The sequence below is a fragment of the Peromyscus maniculatus genome, chromosome 15 (assembly GCF_049852395.1).
Source record: "Peromyscus maniculatus bairdii isolate BWxNUB_F1_BW_parent chromosome 15, HU_Pman_BW_mat_3.1, whole genome shotgun sequence".
Classification (NCBI taxonomy): Eukaryota; Metazoa; Chordata; class Mammalia; order Rodentia; family Cricetidae; genus Peromyscus; species Peromyscus maniculatus.
Genome location: NC_134866.1, coordinates 12,118,362 through 12,143,081, shown reverse-complemented (window position 1 = coordinate 12,143,081; position 24,720 = coordinate 12,118,362). Strand labels below are relative to the sequence as shown.

The window sequence follows — 24,720 nt, the reverse complement described above, 5'->3', positions numbered from 1 at the left end:
AAATAACCCCTTTTAGTCAGGGTAGTGGTATTATTGCGTGTGAATTCAATAAACATAGCTTTGGAGGTATCATACCCGGTGCCTTGTCAACCATAGCACCTGGGTGCTCCAAAGTAGGCACACCCCAACATCCTCACAAGGCTTGGACTTCAGATGCACTAGTTTAACATTAGACACATTTTACACTACTACAACATACTTAAAACTAAAAATAGAATTAAATGTAATGCAAAAGTAATGTGCCTTTGTAAGCCTTGCCGAACCAGCAAATTGTGATTATTTCAAAGGAAAACTATGGCCAAACTGCAGATATGTAGTAAAACCCCGAGACCAACATTAGAGGACTATTCATGGAAAAGCATTTTCACTACAAAGAGCTAAAGCTCAACTGCTAAATAAGTATTCAATGTGCACAGCAGTCCTCAGACCTATGAAAGTGTTCACTTCACAGCATTTCAGCTTCAACTACATCATCAGCCTCTCCAGACCCAAACCTCCCCGGGACAAAAAGACAAACTCCATAGACCCAACATGGGTCCATAAACCTGGAAACTGGTGAGGAACGAAAACACAAGAGAACCAAAAGCTACAGCATCAACTGTTTTTCCTTCCTGCGTTTATTTGTAGGTTATCAATAATGGGGCATGTAGAAAAGAGAAAATTAAGAAAGAATGTTAAACTAGGTGGTGGTGGCACTCGCTTTTGATCCCAGCATTCAGAGGCAGAGCCAGGCAGGTCTAAGAAGTCTAGGCCAGCCTGGCACAGAAAAAGTTCCAGGACAAGCAACGCTATACAGAGAAACTCTGTCTCAAAAAAAAAAAAAAAAAAAAAAAAACAACCAACAAACAAAACCAGAAAGAGAACATTAAACACTAGAACTGATGATTTTCACATTATCATGGAAAATAATGGTGTGGGTCTGATTTCGTGATCATACAAAAGCCAAATTATGTATTTACACTCATGTCTGCCACTCTGAAAACTAGTGAGTCAAGCTAAATGATTCAAAGCAAGACAGAGAACTAGGTTCGCACCATCTCATTCCATAAGCAAGTGTGTGGGCTACTGAGTCAGGCTCTCGGTGCCTGCTTCCTTGAGTGTAAAATGGGGATGAATATGTAGTGAAGCAGCAGGGTCAGCAGCATCCTGGTTACTGTAAGGTCACTTGGCGTCACACACCACTTACAGAACCCCATCGTGTGGAGCTCGTCCTTCACAAAACGCTCTTTAGAATTGGTGTGTGTGTGTGTGTGTGTGTGTGTGTGTGTGTGTGTGTGTGTGTGCGCGCGCGCGCGCCAACTTCACACTTAGAGCACACACAGGGAATCTGCATTTGTAAATCAAAGGTTTCAGGTTCGAGCCTCAGCTAGCAAAAGAACAGAGGTATAACAGGCAAGAGGCAAAGGCAGATTCCAGCTAGCCGAGGGGAGGAGGCGGCAGCTCAGTCCCAGATGAAAACTCCAGTGATAAGACACACTGGTCCCTGTAAGAGGGATCAGCCTTCCTGTTATTACTTCAGTAATTCCTTCCTCCTTCCTGAAGTCTCTTCTTTCCATGGTTTCTCCAGCAAATGCATCCCATTAGGAGTCAGACACCCCCAAAGTTAACATCCGTCTAACAAACAACCCCTCAGAACACTTCACGCGGCACAGCATTGGCATCACCTCTTCCACAGCTGGAGTTCTATGGAGAACTCACCGAAGACACAACTGTAAATGCCGAAGCCCATTACAAATGCTCACTATGTTACCAACCTTAAAACGCCAAATAGGCTGAGCTGCCCAAGCTGGCGGGGGTCACTGTGCACACTTCTTGGTGCAAACATCTTCAAAACACTGACTCACAGGTGCACTCTGTGAGCGAACTATGACAGGCCTCATACCACACCGTGGGGAGTGAGCTGGATGAAGCAGGCCCACAGCAGAATTTCATGATAACACATGGGAAGCAACAGTGCCTCAGAGCTCCAACCACCAACAAAACCAAACCGGCTCCAGCTTGCTTCCTGGGAGTCTTTATTCCCTTGTTAAGTGGGGGCTGGGATTAGATTTGGAGTCCCTGTTGACAGTATGCGAGATCTGTAATAGAGAGACCAAAACTGTCACCCCTCCAAGCTCCCTAGTCATCACCATGGGCTGCTCTGGCCAAGAATCTTCATCTCATGATTTTCCTGTACTTACATTTCTCGGTGTTATTAAGCAGTTGTGTTCAGTCCATCACGCCTGAGTATTACCAAACATTAATATAAAACTTCAAATACACACGGAGTTATCCACCATGAAAACGAGGTATGACAGAGCCACGAGCACAGCACATAACACCTGTTGTTAGGAATTAGGGGCTGTTTTATCCAGAACTGAATGTAAACCACCCAATGGCTGTCTAGGTGGAGCTCAGCCTGCTTGTTCCCCATCCATCCCTAGCCAGGCCACTCAAAGAAGGCATCAACCAGAATGTTCCCATGGGTACCAAGGATCCAGCCTTCCACCCCATTTCAATTGAGTCCAAATTTAGACTGTGCTCTGGAACAAAGTGAAAAACTATCTTGAAGCATATTTTTATAGTTCTTTAATATCCACGGGATGACTCATAGTTATGTATCACAGAGGCCAGGTACTTTTATTTCTAAAAAAGGAATATGTTTGAGCGTCGGGAGGCCAGTGTGGAGGTTGAACGCCTGACGACAAGGCAAGAAAAACATGGGCGAAGTCTGCTCCTCCAGCTCAGGCCAAGTGGTGCTAAGAACCAAGGGCTAGTTAAAAATGTCACACTTGGTTGAGGTTGCAGTTTCCTTTCCAATGGTCTCAGGAATCTTGTCAACATTTAAACACTACTCAATAGTGCTAATGAGGCCTGCCTCTTGAAACTCGATTTTACAAGTTTTTCCAAACACCCTGGCACCAAGCTGCCCAGAAAAATATTTTGACACTATTTACTACGGCACAACCAAGAGTCAGTTGCAGCAGCTCTTCCCAGCCTGAGGACTCAAGACAGAGTCTTCTGTGATTACAGGTTGAGATCTTCAAGCACACACATACACACACACACACACACACACACACACACACACACACACACACACACACAGCCTCCTATTTACCTCCAATCTTCAGTCTGTCCAGTCAGTGTTCAAAGACCAAAGACCCCCATGCAAGTTGGCTGTTCCACTTTACCCAGGAGAGAAAGCAACTCATTTGTAAGAGAGGCAATCAGATCTGAGTTTACAGCTAGGCTGTCTACAGAGGCACTGTTTCCTAACTCCACAGTCTGGCTTAGTCTGTCAGAACATCCTAAGTACATTATGCCAAATATAAATATAACACCAGTAGACAGCAGTTTACAGAATTACAGACAGGCCTTATACACTGTCAAACAAACAGAGCACACTTCTATCCCTGACTAAAGGTCCTAGCACAGCCACAACTATTTAATATACACTCATGTTTTAAGCAAGACAACATGATGATTCTGATGGTCCATGTGAAGCTAAGCTGAGGTGGGACAGAGTTCAGGTGCAGGGCACTCAGTGGTAGAGACCCTCACCCCGTTTGTTTTTCCCAATAGCGTGCACCAATCTTTTGATCCTTCTGCACCCTTTGCTTTTGGTTTGGCATGGGATCGGCAATATCCCCCCAATCTGTCCCAGGTTTTCAGCCAGGAGGCATCTCTACAGGCAAGAAGGTGGCAAGTGAGCAGAGGACCGCACCAGGCCAGCGTGGCCCGGGAGCCCACTGACCGCCACCCCTGCTATCAGTGGCCGACTGGAGAGAGATGCTGGCTGAGTCAGGGCAGGCCCACAGGCAGGCAGGTGCAGTCAGTGTCTTCTCGGGTTTGTTTTTCAGTCCTCACCAACTGCCTTTGGGAGTCAACCTGGGTAAACAGAACAGGAGCAAGTTCCCCTGTAGACCTCCCCGGGGTCAGCTGTGCTGGCACCCTGCATCAGCCCCCGCAAGAGTGGGAGAGAAGGGGGGGGGCTTAATATGGGTCAGGGTCATCCTGCCTGGATGCTCAGAATTCAGGGGCCCTGCAAAGGGGGAAGGTGCCTCTGAGGTCTTTGTGCTACAGCAGAGTTCAAGTATGTTTTACAACAGAAAAACAAACATCCCAACCAGCCCTGGGCTGCATTCTTCTCACCCCTACCCTGCTTTGCCAGGACCCCACTGTTCATCTACCTCAGAATCATTTCCAAAGATTTTCTTTTAATTACTCATTTTTTTCCATCTCAAGCACTTTAGCCAGTATTTTTTTTGGGGGGTGGAGGGTCAAGACAGAGTTTCTCAGTGTAGCCCTGGCTGTCCTGGAACTAGCTCTGTCAACCAGGCTGGCCTCAAACTCACAGAGATCCGCTTGCCTCTGCCCCCCACCCCCACCCCCGAGTGCTGGGATTAAAAGTGTGCACCACCACTGCCCAGCCTTTTAGCCACTCAGGATGCTACAAATTGCAAACCATAGCATACTTACTAACAGCTTTTTGCTGGAGGATGGAGAAATGTGAACACATCAAAAAAGTCTCTTTTGAAGGATGAAAACAGATTTCAGGTTCCGAGCTACCAGGGGCCTCCGTTACAGACAAGGACATACATATACATACACTCAGGAAAGTGCTGGTGACTACTAAGTTTCACAGCCATCTACTACAGAAATCCAGGAGCTGAAATCCCTGTGTGCGGAGCCACAGAAAGTCTTCAGTATGGAGACCAGAGGGCCCATGAGGCAGAAGCTCGACGCTGAAAACACAACACAAAAGTACACCAAGTTCACTCCAAGTCACTTCAGGTAAGATCAGCCAGCTGACGGCTCTAAATTCCAAACAACACGATTTCTCATTTAACCAGACTTCGTCCTGTTGGTGCATATCATCTAGTCAAGACCTCCCAGGAGTTTTCTGCAATTACATAGAGAGAAAAATAACAGTGCCCAACAGCCCACAGAAAAATGTGACTATTTTCAATTATGAACAAGCTTTATCCCTGGAAGCTGTTGGCCAATCAGAGGCCACCTGGGTCCCTTGCACAAAGACTGCGGAATGTGAATTACACACTACCAGTGGCTGTGGCACCAAGGGCTGGAGCCGGGTTGGAGGGAAAGTGGCATTCTAGGGGCCACTCATGCCTGCCCCACACAAACACCGCACAGCAGAACAGGGCTCTTCCAGGCGGAGTAACAGGTCTGCGTCACACTGAAAAGCTCAGCACCATGTGAACGAGCCCCGAAGGGGTTACCTTCACTCCCCAGGCATAATTCACAGCTTCTTTGCTGAGGCACCAACAGCCTTGCACACATGGTATGTCATGAAAAGACATAAGAAAGAACATGGACCAAGAGCCTTGCACACGTGGTATGTCGTGAGAAGACACAAGAAAGAACACACACCAAGAGTTTGGCATACGCGGCATGTAATGAAAAGACACAGGAAAGAACGTAGCTTTGCAGGGAGACTTTACCTTGGGATCATTTGGAAGAGACTGAGAAGTGCACCTTCCTCTAAACGCATCCATGTATTGTATTAAGAAACGAATGGCTAGCAAGGGAAATAGGACTATCCCACATCAGCACGGCCCTGAGTTATAAAAGAACTAACAGATGGCAAATGCCAGCATGTTTCTGCATGCTGGATGGACCCTGAGAGTTTTCTCAGTTTAAAAACAAAAAACAAAACAGCTGTTCAAAGCCTAAGGCACAGCAGAACTGAAGGTCTAGGGCCTGATGGCTGGATAACCGTGGACCAACATGCCTGTGCAGCCTCACGACAGTCCTTTGTCTCTCTGAGCACAGGAAGTACTCCCTCCAACCTTCCAACCTCACCTGCTGTTGCTAAGGTGAGCGGCAAAGCTGGTCACAAAAACATTTCCTTCCAATCCCCCGGGATAAATTCTGCATGGCGTTCAGTCACTGCAGGCTGGGGGTTCAGTAGACAGGGAAGCCACTGTGTGAACAGGCGGCATTCTCTGGCCAGCTGTTCACTCCAGATCCATCCACAGCCCTTAGGAAATGCTTATGCTTCAACAGCACAGTTGCAACAAGAAGTATGAAGGTTTTCAATCTGGAATCAATCTCTCTCTCTCTTAGAAACCTTGCCTTTCAGATCAAGTTTTTTTTTTTTTTTTTTTTTTTTTTTTAAGTGTTTAGTGTGAAAATAAACTCAACAGTGACTGTTAAACACTAGTGGGTGGCAGGTTCCCTCAGGTCACAGAACACCACCCACCCCGAGGGAGTCTGAAAGGTGAGGCATGGGGGCTGGCAACTCTGTGTTCCCAAATGCCCCTTGGCAAATGAAGGAGCGGCAGCTGAGGTCAGTCCAGAACAAGTTTGAAATTAAGCCTATTGTATGAAGAGAGAAAATGAAAATCTCACAGTTAAGAAGCACTGTTGAATACTGTCCTCTGACCCATCTCTTTTCCGTAGATATCTGGCCAGAAAGCCTTATTTTCTTTTAAGGTCAGAGAAAGATCTAACAAGTAATGGTTTGTATGTGCGCTGAGGGGATGACTTCTCACCTGCTGGCTATGATCACATGTCAAGACTTAGGGGATGTATTGATTATTCTGAATTTCTCTAATCTACAAATGGATACCCCCTGGAGCTAAGAAGACAGCCCAGCAGGGAAAGCTGCCCACAGCCTGACAAGCTAGGTTGAATCCCCAGGCCTCACGTGAAGGGAAGGAACTGACTCTCCAAGGTCCTCTTCTGACCTCCATACTTCCTGGCACATGTGTGCCCAAAAAATTGAGACAGTATTTTTAAAGAATTAATTGACACTATTATTTGTATTTACTGGGCACTGCTGTTAAAGAGAGGACACTGAGTCACAATCTCGCAGGGTCCCCGAGCACTACAGCCCATCTTGTCCAGTGTGTCTAAAGCTCAGCGTCTTCTGCTTCCGTGGCACCTTGCAAGGCTGGAGCCTGCAGACACGGACCTGCATCATGGGTCTCCAGGCACCAGCCATGCCCCGGGGCTCAGCCATCCCAAAGAGTAAACCTTGAGGAAGACGATACATTTGCAGAAGAAATGTGATAAACTTCTGAGTTGGGGCCCAGTCTAGCGCCCATAGCAGCTCCACTTACTGGCCTTATGGCCCTTAGCAACAGAGTAAGCGAGTATCTTTGACTCTATTTCTTCGTCTCTAAAAGGGAGGGAGCAGCGGCCACACATTAGAGGAACAGAGGCAGGGTCACAGAAAGGTGAAATCCTTTCTTACCGTACATCGACAGCACATACCCAGTAACCAACCATCAGTGTTAAGGGGTTCTGGCGATGCCTACTTGACAGCCTGAGCACTCTGCTTCCCCTCCTGCCTCTCGTGCTGTCCACTCCACTCGGAATCTGGCTGCAGCCTTCGTCTCATTCCCGATAAAGGGAGAAGCTGGAGTATTCGGAAGGCGCTGAATGTCCCACCGTAAGAATTTCTGCATTGCAGGTGCCCTGCAGCCACTGCGGGCACTTCCAGGTAAGGTGCCCTGCTGAAACACGCCACTCCCATCGCGGCCATCCGCGACCTGGTTTGAGGGCCACCATAGTTCTCTAGATGCAGAACCTACAGAATGATGGTTCTGGCATGACCTGAAGAGCAGGTGCCAGAGAATGAGCGGGGACACCAGGCTCTGGTGTGGTCTGTGATCAGGTGAGGCGACACACTCTAACTTCTGTCCTCTAAAAGCCAAACCCTCAGGAAGGTACTGATGCAATTTCAACTGTGCCAACTCCTGGAAGGGCTTTTCCTTCACAATGTTCTCAGACACATTTCCAGGCACCTGAGGATAACCTGGTATCTGTAGAAAATAAACGTTCATCCTGTCCTCTTCAAATAAACTGTCTTGTTGAAAGAAAGAAAGAAAGAAAGAAAGAAAGAAAGAAAGAAAGAAAGAAAGAAAGAAAGAAAGAAAGAAAGAAAGAAAGAAAGAAAGAGAAAGAATATATATATGCATATATATATGAAATGTGTGTGTGTGTGTGTGTGTGTGTGTGTATGTAATGGCATATGTGTGTTTGTATGTGCACATGCATGTGACTATCCACAGAGGCCATAGAAGTGAGTTTCAGATCTCCTTCAGTTGGTGTTACAAGAGGTTGTGAATGGTCATGTGGGTGCTGAGAACCGAACTCTGGTCCTCTGCAAGAACAGAGAGTGTTCTCGACCACTAAGCCCTCTCTCTCTCCAGCCTCATCTTTTATTGCTGGGGAAGCTGAGGCTGAGGCTGTGGTCCACAGTAGACAGCTGTGCACCATGCACAGTGCACTGGGCCTGGTCCTACACAGGCTGTGTCAGCTGGGTACCCTGCAAACAGGGAAGAGGCCGAGGACTGGAGCTGGGGAGACGGCTCAGTGGCAAACATCTATAAACACTAAGGAGGAGATTCTCCAAAAGCACACCTGTGAGCGTGTTTACTCGGGTAGGAACACGCACAAGTGCCGTCTGCTGCAATCCGCTCATCACGGTCACAAAGGGGAAGGCACTAAGGTCACCCATCCCCTCTTGCCCCATTCCTTCAAAGCAGCCTTTGTTCAGCCAATGAGGACAGGAGGCTCCAAACAGAAAGCAATGGTAAGTCTGCAAATCCAGGCCACATAGGCTCAAAATACTCGCATAGAACCACCTTCTTATCTGGGTTATTGCAAGTCGGTGCCAGAAACCTGGGGAATGTAACTCACAGAGCTTTCTACATCTACATAAGAGCTAGCTGGAGATGTGCTAGCACACACCTTTGCCACTCAAGGGAACTCAAATAGGCATAAAATATATACATAATCCAGACTGGAACAAAAAAAGATGTCTTAGCACACATTACTTTGATGAGCTTGTATGAATGCTTAACTAATATAAGAATTCTCAGGATTAAAAAATATTTTTTATTATTAAGTTTAATTTTGCAAACAGTTAAGTATGGAATAAATTCTCTAACACCCAGTAAAGAAGTTGTCAGGGTTTTATTTGGGGACTCTAACTACTGTCAGGACTTTCTGTCATGCTGGGGCACCAAGCCTACTGGGGGAAATCCAGGCAGGGATGCTGACAGGCTGCCCAGGGGCAGTCAGGGATAGTGGCCAAAATAACTCTCTCCTCCAGCTCTCCCGGCCTGCAGTGAAAAAGCCTTTTCTGCCCGCTCCCCCTGTGGTCCTGTGGGGGCGGAGGGAACACAAAGACCCCTTGGCTCTGCTCTCATGAAGGAGCTTAGGAAGCAGGCCAGGTCTCAAGTGCTGACAAATCCTGATTCAGGGCTCAAGTCACACTTAGCTCACACACAAAACAACCAATCCAACCACTCCAGGAGCTGGGTAAAGAGGGCGTGCAATGTACTGGAGGTCCGGTTTCAGACAGTACGCTCCTGGCTGAGTCTCTGACTCAGCATCATGTCTCTGACCCACTCCTGGTCAACTGTCCACACCATCATGTGTCCAGGACTGAACCAGCCTCACTTTGGCCAAGAGAGAGTATAAGTCATAGAAACTGTCACTGAGTCATAAATATCTTAGTGTGACTCTCCATTTCTACCCACTGGGTCATTAAGGAGTCACCATCCACCCAGACTTGACAAATCCAGTTTAAATCTACTGTTCTAGAATAATTAGCAACACCCTGCTTCATTCTCAGAAGCATCTCTGTTTGGACAATACATCACATGATCAGCTTAGTAATCAGGGGTGAACATCAGCACTAGACAGGAACATCTGTCACCTTCCCACCACCCAGGAGCATGGAGCTTTCTAAGTACTGCGCACTTTAGGCTGGGTGCATATGGCCAGCACACAGGACTAACCCCGACTCAAGCACCGAACCTCCGCAAACAGCAGCAGGTCATTCATTTTCTTCTCCCTTCCAAGTCCCGCTGCGTCACCTATGAATGGCCTCCCTTTCGATCTGAGCCCTTGTGCGGTCCCAGCATCACACATCCAACTCCATGGCTTCTGTCTGGAAAATCTAAAGCAGTAAGGCCGAATGGAATCTCTGCCTGAGATTCTGGTGAGACACTGTGAAGATTTTATTTTTTTAGGTGGGAAAAGAATTATTCCAGGGTCTTGGAAAATCATTTGGTAGAATAACTATTGAACAACTAAAAAGGGTCTAAAGAGATGGCTCAATCTTAGGTAAAGCATGAGGCCTTTAGTTCATGTATATCAAGTATCAGTAAACAGCTACATATAACATCCATAAACACAAACACACAATGAACACACACCCAAACACAATAAACACATGAACACACACATGCAGACAGCCACGGTGGTCTAGATTACTAAATAGGATGAAATAGGAAATTCAGACTATATTGACAAAAGCAGACTAGAAACTGAGCCAAACTGTTGACAGCAGAACTTATATTTGTTTCTGTAATCATGGGCCTACAGGAACTTAAGACAAGCCTCAGATTTGCATAAGGCTGCTCCGAAAGCCCTCCTTCATGCGGACAAGCTCTCAGTATCCAACAGGAAGAAGCCATCCTCAAGGGGCAGCCCAGGAGAAACAGGCTCTCGACGCCCAGCAGGAGACAGGAGTGAGTGGCCCAGAGCTCAGACTGCCTGGGGCGCAAAGCGATTAGTCCCACCAGGTTTTCACAGCCTGCCCTTCCTCCACCTCTCACCTGCTTTTACTTTTCTATTTCCTTCTTCAGTTTCCCGCCAGGTGATCTCCCAGACTATAGGGCAGAGGCTCCAAGCAAGGACGGCTCAGAACTCAAGTGGAACGTTGCAGGACAGATGTCAGCTTAAGCACAGAAACGCCAGGCACTAAGACCTGTGTGACACACTGTCCCTAACGAAGGGATTTCCTCTTGGCACAGTGGCACACACCTTTAGTCTCCGCACTCAGGAGGCAGAGGCAGGTAGAGAGATCTGTGTGTTTAATGCCAGCCATCCTGTTTACAAAGCCAATTCCACACCAGCCAGCGCTACAGAGTGAGACCCTCTCAAAAACAAACAAGGGATTTCAAATACTATCTGCTCAACTTCCTATCATTACAAAACAAAAAATTAATTAATGTGTCCTTTGAACTTTGAAAGCACTGAGCTTGCAAAATGTAAGTTGAAAGCAATACTACTTAATTGTGGCAGATTATTGATAAATATTTTTTTCAAACATGAAATGCAAACATTAATTTATTTTCAAAACAAGTAAATTTCAGAATGGCCTGAACACAAGGCTGACCTGGCTGTCCATGCTGATCTGAAATTATCCTTGCAAATACTAAATCTAAGGTCTGCCGTCTCCTTTCCAGTCCTGCAGGTGTGTAAACTGTTGGAGGGCAGGAACAGGGAGACTTTCCTCTGGTAAAAAGCACCTGCTGTGCAAGCCTGTCGAACCTGAGTTTGAAACACACCCCCTGCCCACAAACAAAACAGACAGACAGACAAACAGGTCTGTAATCCCAGCACTCCTAGAATAGATGGAAGCCAGGGACAGGAAAACCAAGCTATGGGGTTAGTCAGCCTGCAGGACACAGAAGAGCAGAAACAGGACAGGTCCTGCCTCAGTATCCGTAACTGCCAACAGTTATCTGACCTCCACATTCACAAGACGACACAAGTGTCCACACACCGACACACACACACACACACACACACACCCCAACAGAGACACACACACACACCCCAACAGAGACACACACACACACACACACACCGACTATTTAATGCTCCATAAAGAAGTTGAACACAAGTTTTCAAATGGCTGTCTTATAAATAAGAATTAAGTATGTGATTCTCATTTGCTTGGAAATATGAAAAAGTTAGTGCTGAAAAGTTGAATCTTTCTAAATTTTAACCTCTATGAAGCATAAAGTGGAATTTTTAAGTCCTGTTTTATAAGGAATTAGCTTAAGCTGTTTGGGGTTTAGTTTGGTTTTGGTTGGGGGTGGGTGTCTGTCTGCATTGTTGGGGGTTGAATCCAAGGCTTCCCGCATGCTAAGTACCACTAAGCTCTATCCTTAGCCCACATGTATTTGTAAATGAAAACCATGCTTGATTCTTGTTCCCAAATCCACTGATCTCTGACCTTTAGAAGTCAGTCCTTCTGATACAAAGACACTGACTAGGATGTGGCTGTAGCTGTGCGCCATAGCACAATGTTTTTCCGCCATCAGGGGTGTCTCTTCAACCCAGACTGGGGTCCACACATCCTATCCATTTCTATGACTCCAGTAAATTTTGCTGAGTCATAAGTGGATTTTCAATATCCTACACCAGAGGTGGGTTACATTATTACATATGTGCATATCCAAACAGTCATGTAACTAGCAACATGATAAAACGGGCTGTTTAAAATGCCCAGGTAGCCAGGTGACGGTGGCGCACGCCTTTAATCCCACCACTTGGAAGGCAGAGACAGGCGGATCTCTCCGAGTTCAAGGCCAGCCTGGTATACAGTTAGTTCTAAGATAGCCAAGGCTACATACATACATACATACATACATACATACATAAATAGCCTAGATAGAGCACAGTGGCCATGCATCTGGGTTCTGCTACTCCCCAGCTTCAGAAGCACAGGTGTGTAAACATACCACGCTTGCACAGCTGAACTTTTACACCGAGATGTACAAATATACTAGAATATTCTAACATATCACAGTCTAGAATCAGAGCCTCCAAATATAGAATTTATACAAAAGACAGAGAAGGGGTCTACTGTAAGATGTTGAAAGACAAAGTATGAAGTGTAGAAAAGGGCAGAGTTCTAAGTAAGAAGTAGGAAAAAATAGAAACAAAGCTGAAAACTTCTAGAAAACACTTGACTCCTAACAACCATAGAGATAACACTGTGAACTCGACCCCAAAGAGCACTCTGCCAGGAGTTCTGTATCTAGGTAGTAGCAGTGTAGCAAAATAGAGATCACTTCTCAGAATACTCAGCCAGCACCAAACAGAAACTTAAAGAAAAGCCCAATTACATCTTTAAAAATAGTCAAAAGATTTTATGATAGTGTACATTCCATTAGTGCGTGAACTAAAAAGATCAGTCCGTTTAGTGATTGCTAAATTTCTGAAGTGGCAAATGAGCTTACATTCTGAGACGTGCCATAGCCGGCATCATCTGAAAAATACCACGATATCCACGGAGGGCAAGCCTGAGATACCGCTGAAAGCACTGTTTTAGATCTGCAGTTGCAAGAAACGCTCGATTCCATTAGAAACTCGGAAAGCACAGGTTTGCTTCATGTCTCTCCTGTCTTGGATCTTGACTCCAGATACAGACGCCTACTCTCCACACTCCATCTGTCTTCAGGCTCGGGAACTGTGCTGTCACTGCTCTGGCACCAGGTCGCACTTAACTATCCAAACTAGACATAACACCCGGGCTCACGTCACTCTCCCTCTTCTGCCTCTCAAGTACCTGCAGCTACAGGTATGCGCGCAGCTTCCTTCTGAATGAATGGGTTCTTAACAGGGGCGCCCGAAGCTCTGTGGCAGCCAGTGTGCTGTGTTTCCTCCTAACCAACAAGAGTCGACAGCCTGACAGTGTTCAGAGCTGTGGGTCCATCCTTCCTGACCACAAAGTGTGCTAAAGTTGACTGGCGCAAAGTAGAATGTCACAGAGCAACAGGAAACAGAAACAAGGTTAGGCAGCTATTTAAGGGCCTGCCAGCCCCTCCCTCACAGCCTTCCTCCAGGCCAGAGGCAAAGCTGCCAGCTCCCTCCCTCGGATTACCTAAATTCCAGTTCCACTGCAGTAACCAAGAATCTACTGAGTCAGTGCCAGGAGTTGTGGAACATGTACATCTTCTCAACTTGGGAAATAATAACCCACCGCCTCCAGTAACCCATCAGCAGGGTCTGATGGAGGCCAGCGCTAGCTTTTCCACAACTCAGCAATGTTCGTTATAAAGTGGATCTTTCTTAAAAGTACAGGGGGAAAAAAAATCTATCCTTTGGCAATGCTACAGTATCTGCAACCGTTCCTTTGTTTCACTTCCCTAGAAGAAGCCTTCCAGAACCGTCCAGTGTCCCTGGTGTTTGGTGCTCAGCAATGTAATGTATTTTAATAGCACAACCAGGACACACAGATGACAGGCGGCCTCTACTTAAACTGACCAGCACTGGGGGACCAGTCAGACACAGAGAAAATCCTGATTGACACGTGGTAACCAAACAAAGCCTCCAAATATTTAGTTCAGTGCTGATGTTCTCAGTTTCCAACAAGCAAACAAGAAACCAAAGTATCAGTATTAGTGGATGACGATGGTGTACTGGCTGTCACACAACGATGTTCTTAAATGAAATGCAGAGCGCCTCTAACACTAATGATTTTCACCTGATTCTCCTAACATCCTTCAAGTGACCTGATTTCTCCTTCTAATGGTGATGTTTAATAGTGGTTCACAGAGCTGGCTGAAAACATCACTAAGGTAAACATCTAAGGTAACTGGGGGGGGGGGGGGGTTGGTAGAGGGGGGATGGCGTGTCACTTGCAAAGATTTAAAAGCCATTCAAAAGGCTAGCTGCACTCCACAATGCAGGTTGCAGTGACCCTGCATCTCACCTACATCTCCACAAATCCCATCAAGGCCATTTCTCCCGGAACCCATTCTGGGCCAGTCCAACAGCATCACAGATACAACGCCTGCCTCAATGCTGTACACGGCCATGATCTGTCGATCTATACTTTCACCTACAAGATGTAGAATGAAACCTCACTGCTCACACTGCCCTACTCGGAAACCCAGCAGCCTAGCTGAACCCAAGGCTCTTCAAGGGTCCTTTGCTGCAAGGACACAGTGCTGCACTTCACTGTGCAGTCAACACACTGACACTGTTACTCCTCTAACCGCCGGGCAGTGTTGTGGCTCAATCAGCCATTGTTAAGTGCTCCACTCCATTAATCCGGCTCTGCAACAGAAAGGGCTTCATTTTGCATGCTGGTCAACCCTGACTGCCACTTGAGGGTGACTGTCACCCAGAAGACAGGAGCCATTGTGTCCAAGACAACAGGGTTCCTGTCACTGGCTTCAACAGTGAATTTGGTGACTTTGTAATTTAGCTCAGTTTAAATCAAGATGCTAGGTTTGTCCAGGCATTGCTACTTCTGAGTGTATTTCATTTCCTACTTCTTAATCCTTTAAAAAATGTTTGAATACTACTTGGTTATACATTTATTCAAAACCTAATTATGGTCATCTTGTTTTCCCTCTCCTACACCCTCCTTTTCTCACTTCCTAATCTTTTAATCAGAGAAGCTCAAGTCTAAAAAAAAAATACCCAAGCAATAGCAGCAACAAAACCCAGGAACCCTTTGCAACAGTCCTGTTTGAAACAACTATTTGGTAGCCTACTAAAAACACATACTGCAGCAGCATGCCTGCAACTGTGGACAATTCCAGCTGTGCCACCCCCAGTTCTCTATCCCACCTGTGCCTCATGACCCCACACAGTGTAGAGCTGGCTGACTTGTGTAGCTCGCCTTACCTAAAATCTGTATTTTTAGAATCTCTCAAACACTACAGTCCTGTAAGTTTTGCTAAAAAGCAGAGATTTCTTATGGTCATCATGAAAGGCAGCATCAACAGGCTTTCCTTGTAATGGTGCTGTTGATCAAGCTACCATAAAATACTTTGTTTCTTTTACAACAATACAGTAATTTGCTATGTATGAAATTTTTGCTAAAGAAAAACTGGTTCTTTCTTTATGGTCATGCACACTGAAGTAGTATGCAGTCGGATGTTTTCCTGTGTCCTGCCCGGTCCCTCAGCTGCTCAGAGCCAAGTAAACACACAGAGGCTTATATTATTTACAAACTGAATGGTCTATGGCAGGCCTCTTGCTAGCTAGCTCTTATGTCTTAAATTAACCCATTTCTAGTAATCTATGTATCACCACATGTTCCATGGCTTTACCTGCGTCCCATTACACGTTGCTCCTTGGGCAGCTGGCTTGCATCTCTTCCCTTCTGCCTTTTCTCTTCCTGTCTATCTGTTTCGATTTCTGTCTGCCTCCAAGCTGCCTTGCCATAGGCCAATACAGCTTTATTTAATCAACCAATCAGAGCAACACATTCACAGCATACAAAAAGACATCCATAGCACTTACTCTTTTCTGTCTAATCAAAAAAAAAAAGTTTTAACTTTAACATAGTAAAATTACATATAATAAAACAGTAATTAAGCAAGAATTATAGTTACAATATCTAATCTATTTGTGTTTGGCAAAAAATAAAGAAAATATTCTATTATCTATCCTATATTTGTGAGTCTAAAGCTTCATATCTAATTTATCTTTTATCATAACAAAGGAAAATTAATTATAACTATCTAGTCTTCAACTACATCAAAGACCTCAGAAGGATATACTATTACCTAAATAAACAGGAAGAGCATTGTAAGCAACTTCCAAAAATCTAAAATGGCAGAGTCAAAATCAAATGTTTGAGTTTTTGTTTTCTTGGGCAATACTGGCTTGGTTGTACCTTCAGAATATTCTTAGTATCACTAATACCATAGGTTTCTAAGACTTTCCAATTCTCTCCCCAAAGTAACTTCATGGTATCCTAGTATAGAAAACGCTGGATACCATTTAAGAACTGAGATGCTGACACCAAGTTCCACTAGTCCTCACCAGTGACAGTCACTGCCATGTCATCTTCAACAGTATCACCGACCACTGAGATTAGGTGTTACCTTGTAGATGGCCTGTACTAATTTCATTTTAATATTTTCATGCAGTTAGTTGAAGGTAATAAAACATTTCTCTGGGGGCTGGAGAGGCGGCTCAGAACTTAAGAACACTGACTACTCTTCTAGAGGACCCAAGTTCGATTCCTAGCATCCATATAACATCTCCCAACTGTCCACAGGTACCAGGCATGAATGTGATAATGACATATATGGGAGGCAAAACACTCATACACAAAAACAAATAAACTTGGAAATATAATTTTCTACCTACACACCCAATATATGGTATTTCCTTTCAAGGGCCACGAATCCACTTTATTAGATGTCTTAGTTTTACTGACTACTTAGCCATACTTTGTCTCATCAAATGCCTTGAGTGAATGAGCAGTAAAGACTGTTTAATTAGCAACTAAATCAAAGGATAATGGTACAAAGTTAAAGATGAAAAACAAAATACCTGCACATTTGCAAACAAAACCAAAAATTCCTCATCACAATTTACCCAAACTACTATGCTTTCTCTCCTGCAAAAGAAAAAAAGAGAGAAAAAAGCTAAATATTATTTAGCTTATAAACTTATCACAAAGAGTTGGTGTTCTCAACTTTTCCATGACTAATATGAGACAAAACAAAAAGCCTCCCAGGACAAGTTACAAAGACAGAAAGTCCATCCATCAGTCTGGCATATGTGGAAAATCCATCTGTCTGACATATGGAATACTCACCCTAGACTATGAATGAGCTCCAGAGATGATTTCCTAAGTGTCCACGAAGTGCCCTATGCCCGCCTGCCTCGCTCTGCTCTTGGTACCTTCTTCTACTTTCTGTTACATCGGCTGGGCCCTGAGTCTTGAACCAGCTTTCTGCTTTGTGAAAACTGCCCACCTTTAGGTTTGAATAATAAACCCTTTCTTAAATGTTTTAATTACCCAAGTCTACTCTTCAGCTCAGCATGATTATATTATGCAAATATTATCAACTTACAGATATTTTCAAGTTAGTTCTAAAAATGCCATGACTTTCAAATTTCCAAAGATAGATTTGAATCTACTGGTGGGTGGTCCTCTTTTAAAAAAGAAAAAACAAAACAACAAAAAACAAAAAAACAACAAAAAAAAACCTCAGGATAAACCCAATAAAAGAAATTACAATTACACTTGGAAACATTTTTCTTACCACTGCGCTTGGAATTACAACAAACAGGTTAGGCTGCATTCCACCACGTGTTTTATGAGAATACTGCAAACACTCCAGTGTAATAAAAAGAACGTCAAAGGCTTGATAACTGCTCACAAGGGAAGCCAGTGTGTAAGAATTTATAAAACAGGGCAACTTCCTCTCGGAGACTCCGAGGCAAACTCACAACACAACCTAGGTTTCCCGCCTTTCTACACACCACTCATCTTAGCCCTGTTAACGGAATCTGGACCCAGTGAGGAAGAGACTCACATACACCCAATGAAGAGGAAAGAGGTCTTAAAAATGCAACTCTTGAACTGTGAAAAAATAAATCTGCAGGAAGAAGGACACAGTATAGGTACCAGCTAGTTTGATACATGCTAGTCACTGGGGTGGGGGGAACTTCAATTGAGAAAATGGGGGGGGGGTGCATTTTCTTGACTGATTACAGATGTGGGAGGGCTGACTATGGGCTGTTGGTCTCCGATGCTTTAAGAAGCGGGAGGAGCAAGCCCTGGGGAGCAAGCCAGTAAAGTCAGCAGCACTCCTCCATGGCCTCTGCATCAGCACCCCCTCCAGATTCACGCTTTGGAGTTCCTACCCTGACTTCCTTTCGTGATGGACTGCGATGTGGTAAGCCGAGGTGCATTTGGTCGGGGTGTTTTATCACAGTAACAGAAAACTAAGGCAGGATAAAAATGAAAATGGGAGAGTTTCCATCGAAAATGGAGAAACAAACAAAAAAGGCGGCCACGGTGCCCCTGAAATTATAACAGAGGTGGTGAACACAAGCAGGCCAGGACAGCTCTCTCCAATTCTGCCCAAAACAAAGGCCAGGAAACTGAAAACCATGCACCCACCTCAAATAACACAGCTAAAAAGCAAAACTCGACCAGCAGTGGTGACCAAGATTACCTCTGAGTCGATTCTCTGGGGACACTAGCTGCAAGGACACTGGCCGGCCTTCAGAGCTGGCCATCAGCCAAGGCTTGGGAAGCTGTAGAGACCTCCCTCTAGAACGGCTCCTCCCCAACCCACTGTCAAAGCCCGCCCTAGGAGGACTTCCAGACAGACCTGGGTTTCTTGGTGACACTTCAAGCAACACTTCTGTATTTCAATACATTATCCCTGGAGTAAAAGATCGATACTCATACACAGTGACATTAATTTAGTGTTTCAAACTGCAAACACAGCAAAACCATGGCACCCACCATCAAAGTGACCAGCAGCTGAAAGAGTGGGAGGACACGATGTGCACACATATGCACAGCACTAGAAAGCAAAGCCCCAATGATACAAAGTTGGCTGGCAACTCTACAAAATCAACACAGCCCTCCTGAAATCAACCATAAGGGGAAAATGAATAGTTCTATACCAAACTATATCATTGCTATTATGTGGCCAATCCATGGACATGGATCAGAGAGATGGCTCAGCAGTTAAGAATGGCTGTGGTGGCGCACGCCTTTAATCCCAGCACTCGGAGGCAGAGCCAAGCGGATTTCTATGAGTTCGAGGCCAGCCTGGTCTACAAAGCAAGATCCAGGACAGGTACCAAAACTACACAGAGAAACCCTGTTGCAAAAAAAAAAAAAAAAAAAAAAAAAAAAAAAAAAAAAAAAAAAAGAAGGAAAAAAAAGGACACAGACTGCTACTGCAGAGGACCCAAGTTCAGTTCCCAGGACCCACATTAGGGCACTCACAACTACTAATAACTCAAGTGGTTTACTCTTCTGGACTCCTCAGGCTTCTGCACACATTCAAGACATACACACAGATACACACACACACACACACACACACACACACATTCACACAATTAAAAACCAAATACATTTTTAAAAATACTCAAATCCATTGGAGAATGACCACCTTCTAAAAGATGGTATGTGTGGGGTGTGGTGGTGCACACCTTTAATCCCAGCACTTGGGCAGGCAGATCTTCGAGAGTTTGAGACCATCTTAGTCTACACAACGAGTTCCAGGACAGCTAGAAGTACATAGTGGGACCACGTCTCAAAAAGACAAAAATCAAAAAATAATAATTAACTAATTAACTAAATTAAAAGATGGTATATGTTGAGAACCTCTCAGGGACTCACCTGAGTGAGAAGCACCTACTGGGAGGCCATATAAACTTTCCTAAAGCATATCTCCTGCATTCTGCTCTGTAAACCACACATAAAGTTCACTTACAAGGCAGACACATGACACCTGAGGACCCAGCCCTCGAACCAATGATAAAGCACTTTGCTAATCTGAGTCATGAATATTACACCTGTGAACACAGCCACTTTCCATAGCTAGTCAGGCTTCCTAGCAATTTTTAAAAATATTAGAACCCTAAAAATTTTCCCAAGGATTCTTTAGGGGACTGGCTGACAAATCCTATTGTAATTTCTTCCTGATTCACGAGGGCTTGAATACACTAGTACCAGATGATTGGCATTGCAGATAAAAGGCTCATTCAGGAAGACCTGCAAGATCTAAGTTGTTCTCTAGTCACCGGGAAAAGCAAGAGTTCGTAGTTCAGAGAGAGAGAGAGGTCCACGACACACTCCTTGGGGACAGTGCCCGTTCGAAGTCACCTACTTCCAGGGACCAGGTATTCATTCCAGGCCCACCACCTGGCCTACTGGTGTGGACACAGGAGGCCCTGGTAATCAGGTGGCTGTTCCTGCTCCCCCACGCATTCCCAGAAACCACCATGTTCCTGGCAAGTCCCATAAACAAGGTGGAGAGTAGATGCTGGTCACTCCTCCTTAAAATACTTTTTCTTGAAGGAGTTTTTGAAATCCTACTTAGTAGAAACAACATGACCTACTTATGAGAAGAACTGGGTTGGCCTCACATCTACGCGCATCTTTAACGGGCCCTGTGGCCTGCTCTCGGACTGACATAAATAAAGCCTCAAGGGAGAGAGGCAGGGTGAGGTGAAGTCCCAGATATGGAACTAAAGTGCAAAGAAGAGGAAGACAGAGAAGGGCCTCGAACGTTCCTGACTGACTTATAGAACATACTCCCATAAAAATATTCTCCAAGAGCTCAGACATCTTCGCAGTGCTACTGTTTCCCTAAAACTACCTGTCCGCTATGTGATCACTAAGACATGGACACCCAAAACACAGCCCCAGGCAATGAGAGCTCAAATCTCAAAGGAAACCTGGTAACAGAGGTTTCTCCACAACCTACTCACTGTGACTGATCCACCCTGAGGACCAATCAGCAAAGACCAATCAGGTCCACAGTGCACCTGCCAATCAAGAGTCGGAAGCCCTGGCACAGGGCAGGACTGTAACCCATTAGCAGCAGTGAACAGCACTAAGCCGGTCACCAGCGGCAACACGAACAAGCAAGCAGGGGACATTTTTCCACCAATCTTCCATTAAGCCTCCCCCTGAACTCCGCATCTACAAGAACATGATCGCTCGCTCACTCTCTCTTCCTTTCTTTTGCTCCCACAAAATTTTTTAGCAGTGAGGACAGACATCATACCATAAAATGTCTGGGACTTTTGCCCAAGTCTGCTGATTCAATAGGTAACCACTGAACACCTGACTCCCAAGACAGGAAGGGAACTGGCCCCCCAGGTCGGGAACACAACATCCCTTGCTCATTCCCGAGCACCAGGGGCACAAACAGGAGGAGATTCACGCTCAACAGCAAGTACAGTTTGGAAATAGAATATCAAGGAGAAATTACGTGTGCTCGGGCAGAGGTGAGCCAAAATCATTTTCAAGAAATAATGCAGTTTAACAAAAGGGACTAAATTACTCCAAAAAAAAATGACGGCCATCAGGTTTCTGTGCTAAACCAAGTTCACCAGGATCATAACAAATGCAAATTGTAATTCCGGTAACACTGGTTAAAGAGGTAAGTTCAAGCTGAAAGACAGTGAGTCCAGCGACTGCCAGGCGACAGGCACAGGAGCAGAGACAGGAGGAGGGGGAGCCGTTCAGACTCCGAGGGGAGGAAGAGTGCGGCCCCCAGAAGGCACAGCTCTCCTCCCGGCTGATGACTGCTGAGGGGCTGACACAGAATCTGGCCGACTCTAGCAGGGGTTCTCAACCCCCCCCAATGCTTCGACCCCTGAATACAATTCCTCATGTTGTGGGGACCCCCAACCATAACATTATTCCATTGCTACTTTGTAACTGTAATTTTGCTCTTGTTACGAATCGAAATGTAAGTAATCTAATGTTCGGGAAATCTGATATTTGTCCCCTGTGGTGGTCGCAACCCACAGGTTGAGAATCACTGTTTTTCAGTACTCTCTCCAAATTCGGGGGGGGGGGGGGGCCACGACATACGACCTCCTCGTTCTGCCTCCCTGCTCTGTGACTGGCCATGCATGAGTGGATCAGGTGACCTACCAGGGTCAAAGAGAGAAGATAAAAACACAGGAGAAAGAAAACACTAAGAGAAAATAAAAATAAAGTGTTCATCCTGGGAAGAAAAGCATTCAGCAAGCTCGAGTGCGTGGGTGCGCCCAGCAGCCCCTGGCCACTCTGTTGCCTTGTCACCTCTGGAGGCCAGAACACCCAGGCACAGACCTAAGAATGACACCACCAGGCAGAGTCAACACAGCTCTCAAGGAGGGGTTTCTGACAACTTTTTACAGGGCCTGGGGCCTCTTGGGAAAGCTTACTTCCTGGCAGAGAAGGCATTTAAGAAGGGCAGAGGCCAGGAGAGTGACCTGTGGGTGAATCACTCTCCTGAATGAGGAAAGTCCCTTGGAAAAGTAGATGAAACCCTGAGCCTGAAAACGAATGGTGGATAGACAACTGTAAAATAAAATGAAAACATGGCCACAGGGAGGCTAAGCTAAAGAGGGCAGTGTAGGGTTGTAGTGACCACTGGAATTCACCCACTTTTCTTCACAGTCCTTTGTTTACTGGGAACCAGGGACCTCACCATTGCATATCCACAGACCACCATGAAAAGGCCGTCCATCCTGCCTCAGCCTATGCCTGATGCACAGTTCTCCGGGGCCCTATATGCTGCTGGTATTTTGTAAGTCGCTCGACATGTAAACATACCTTTATTTCAGGATATGGAGCCATGTGTAAAAGGGGGCATTTGACGAACACACACTGCGGACGTCTTTCCCGTCGAGTAACAAGGGAACGACCCAGTGGAAAGGCGAGTCCTACCAACCCCAGGGGGGCAAGAGGCTGAGCAAAGGTTAACAGTGGTCTGGTTAGCTGAGAGGCCACTGTTTGGATCTTCCCTAAGTACTCTGCGGAAAGGCAGACACAACAAAGCCACCAACTTTTACAACACCATTGACCTCTCAAGTCAGGCATCCCAACATCGGGACAATTTCCCTCTAATCCCTGGGACGGGCACTGACCCCTTCTGCCGCAGACCCATTAGCAGGCAGCCCAGCCAACTTCGCCAAGGGATGTGTCATGTTCACCCAAGAAAGCCTGGCTTATTCCCACACTTCCCTCACTCTAACGGCTGAGCCTTTCTGTTAAAACTGTTTTCCAGATGAGTTTTGGTGACGGTCGGTGGCGGCTTTTGTTTCATTTAGCCAAGGCTAGTCTCAAGTTATGATTTTATATAGTGCTGGGATTCAAACCCAGGGCTTCCTACATGCTAGCTAGTCAAGGGCTCCCAGAGGCATTCTGATAAGCTTTTTTTTTGTTTTGTTTTGTTTTGGTTTGGTTTTTTCGAGACAGGGTTTCTCTGTGTAGCTTTGAGCCTTTCCTGGATCTCACTTTGTAGACCAGGTTGGCCTCGAACTCACAGAGATCCACCTGCCTCTGCCTCCCGAGTGCTTTAAAACAATCTTTCTATCGTTGGCAGGAAAGTGTCCAAAGACAGAATCACCTGAATGGGTTACTGTAGAGAAGAATTACTACATCCAACAGAGGCAAGCTAACTGGCTACGGATCTCTGCTGAGAAGATGGGAATCCGGTAGCAGAAAAACAGAACAGAGAAGCAAAAGGCCCTTCCATGGGCAGAGGAGCAATCGACAGGAACCCAGAGCCAGACATCGGCAGTGGAGAAAGGTCTGGAGACTGCAAAAATTACTTGTTCGTTCCTTTAGCAAATAATTATTGATGGATGACACACAGTAAAACTCATGAGAATGAATGCAGGAAAGCCTATAAGATCTCTAAATATGCCAGGCGGTGGTGGCGCATGCCTTTAATCCCAACACTAGGGAGGCAGAGGCAGGTGGATCTCTGTGAGTTCGAGGCCAGCCTGGGCTACAGAGTGAGTTCCAGGAAAGATGCAAAGCTACACAGAGAAACCCTGTCTCAAAAAACCAAAAAAAGAAAAAAAGATTTCTAAATATGTTCAGCACATAAGAACCTACAGCTATATTTATAATGACCAGTGCTTCAAACCTAGGTTTTTTGGTTTTGTTTTTTTAAGTGACATTAACAGCATTATCCTTTCCTTAGTGTGGAGTGTTTTTAGCACCTATCCACTCTCTGTAGTCATGGTGAAAACCAGAAACAACGGGCCGCACGGAGTGAGTGTCTGTGTTATCTTCCAACTCTGTCAAGCTCCCTCAGAAAGGGTGTTCAATCTATTTGTGTTTTATGTGCATTGGAGGTTTTCCCGCATGTGTGTCTGTGCGAGGGTGTCAGATCCCCTAGAACAGGCAGTATAGACAGTCATGAGCTACCATGTGGGTACTGGGTACTGGGAATTGAACCTGGGTCCTCTGGAAGAACAGCCAGTGCTCTTAACCACTGAGCCATCTCTCCAACTTCCAAGACCACTGTTTTTAAGGGGAGGAAAAATCATCAAGAGGTCATATCATTCCAGGACATAACAGAAAAGGTTAAAAACCTCAGAAAGACCACCTTACAAAAAATCCCCTTTACTCAGCTGATCATATATGACAACATCTTGGAAATAAATGTATTGTCTAAACCTAAAATGGTCCTACAATATTCTTTTTCCAACAAACCTCTGTTA

The 24,720-nt window shown here is 45.5% G+C and overlaps 1 protein-coding gene across 4 annotated transcripts in view; it reads right to left on the bottom strand.

The window, feature by feature from the left end:
- Positions 1-24,720, bottom strand: part of Trio (trio Rho guanine nucleotide exchange factor) — a 317,034-nt gene that overhangs the window by 276,485 nt on the left and 15,829 nt on the right. The window lies entirely within an intron of this gene.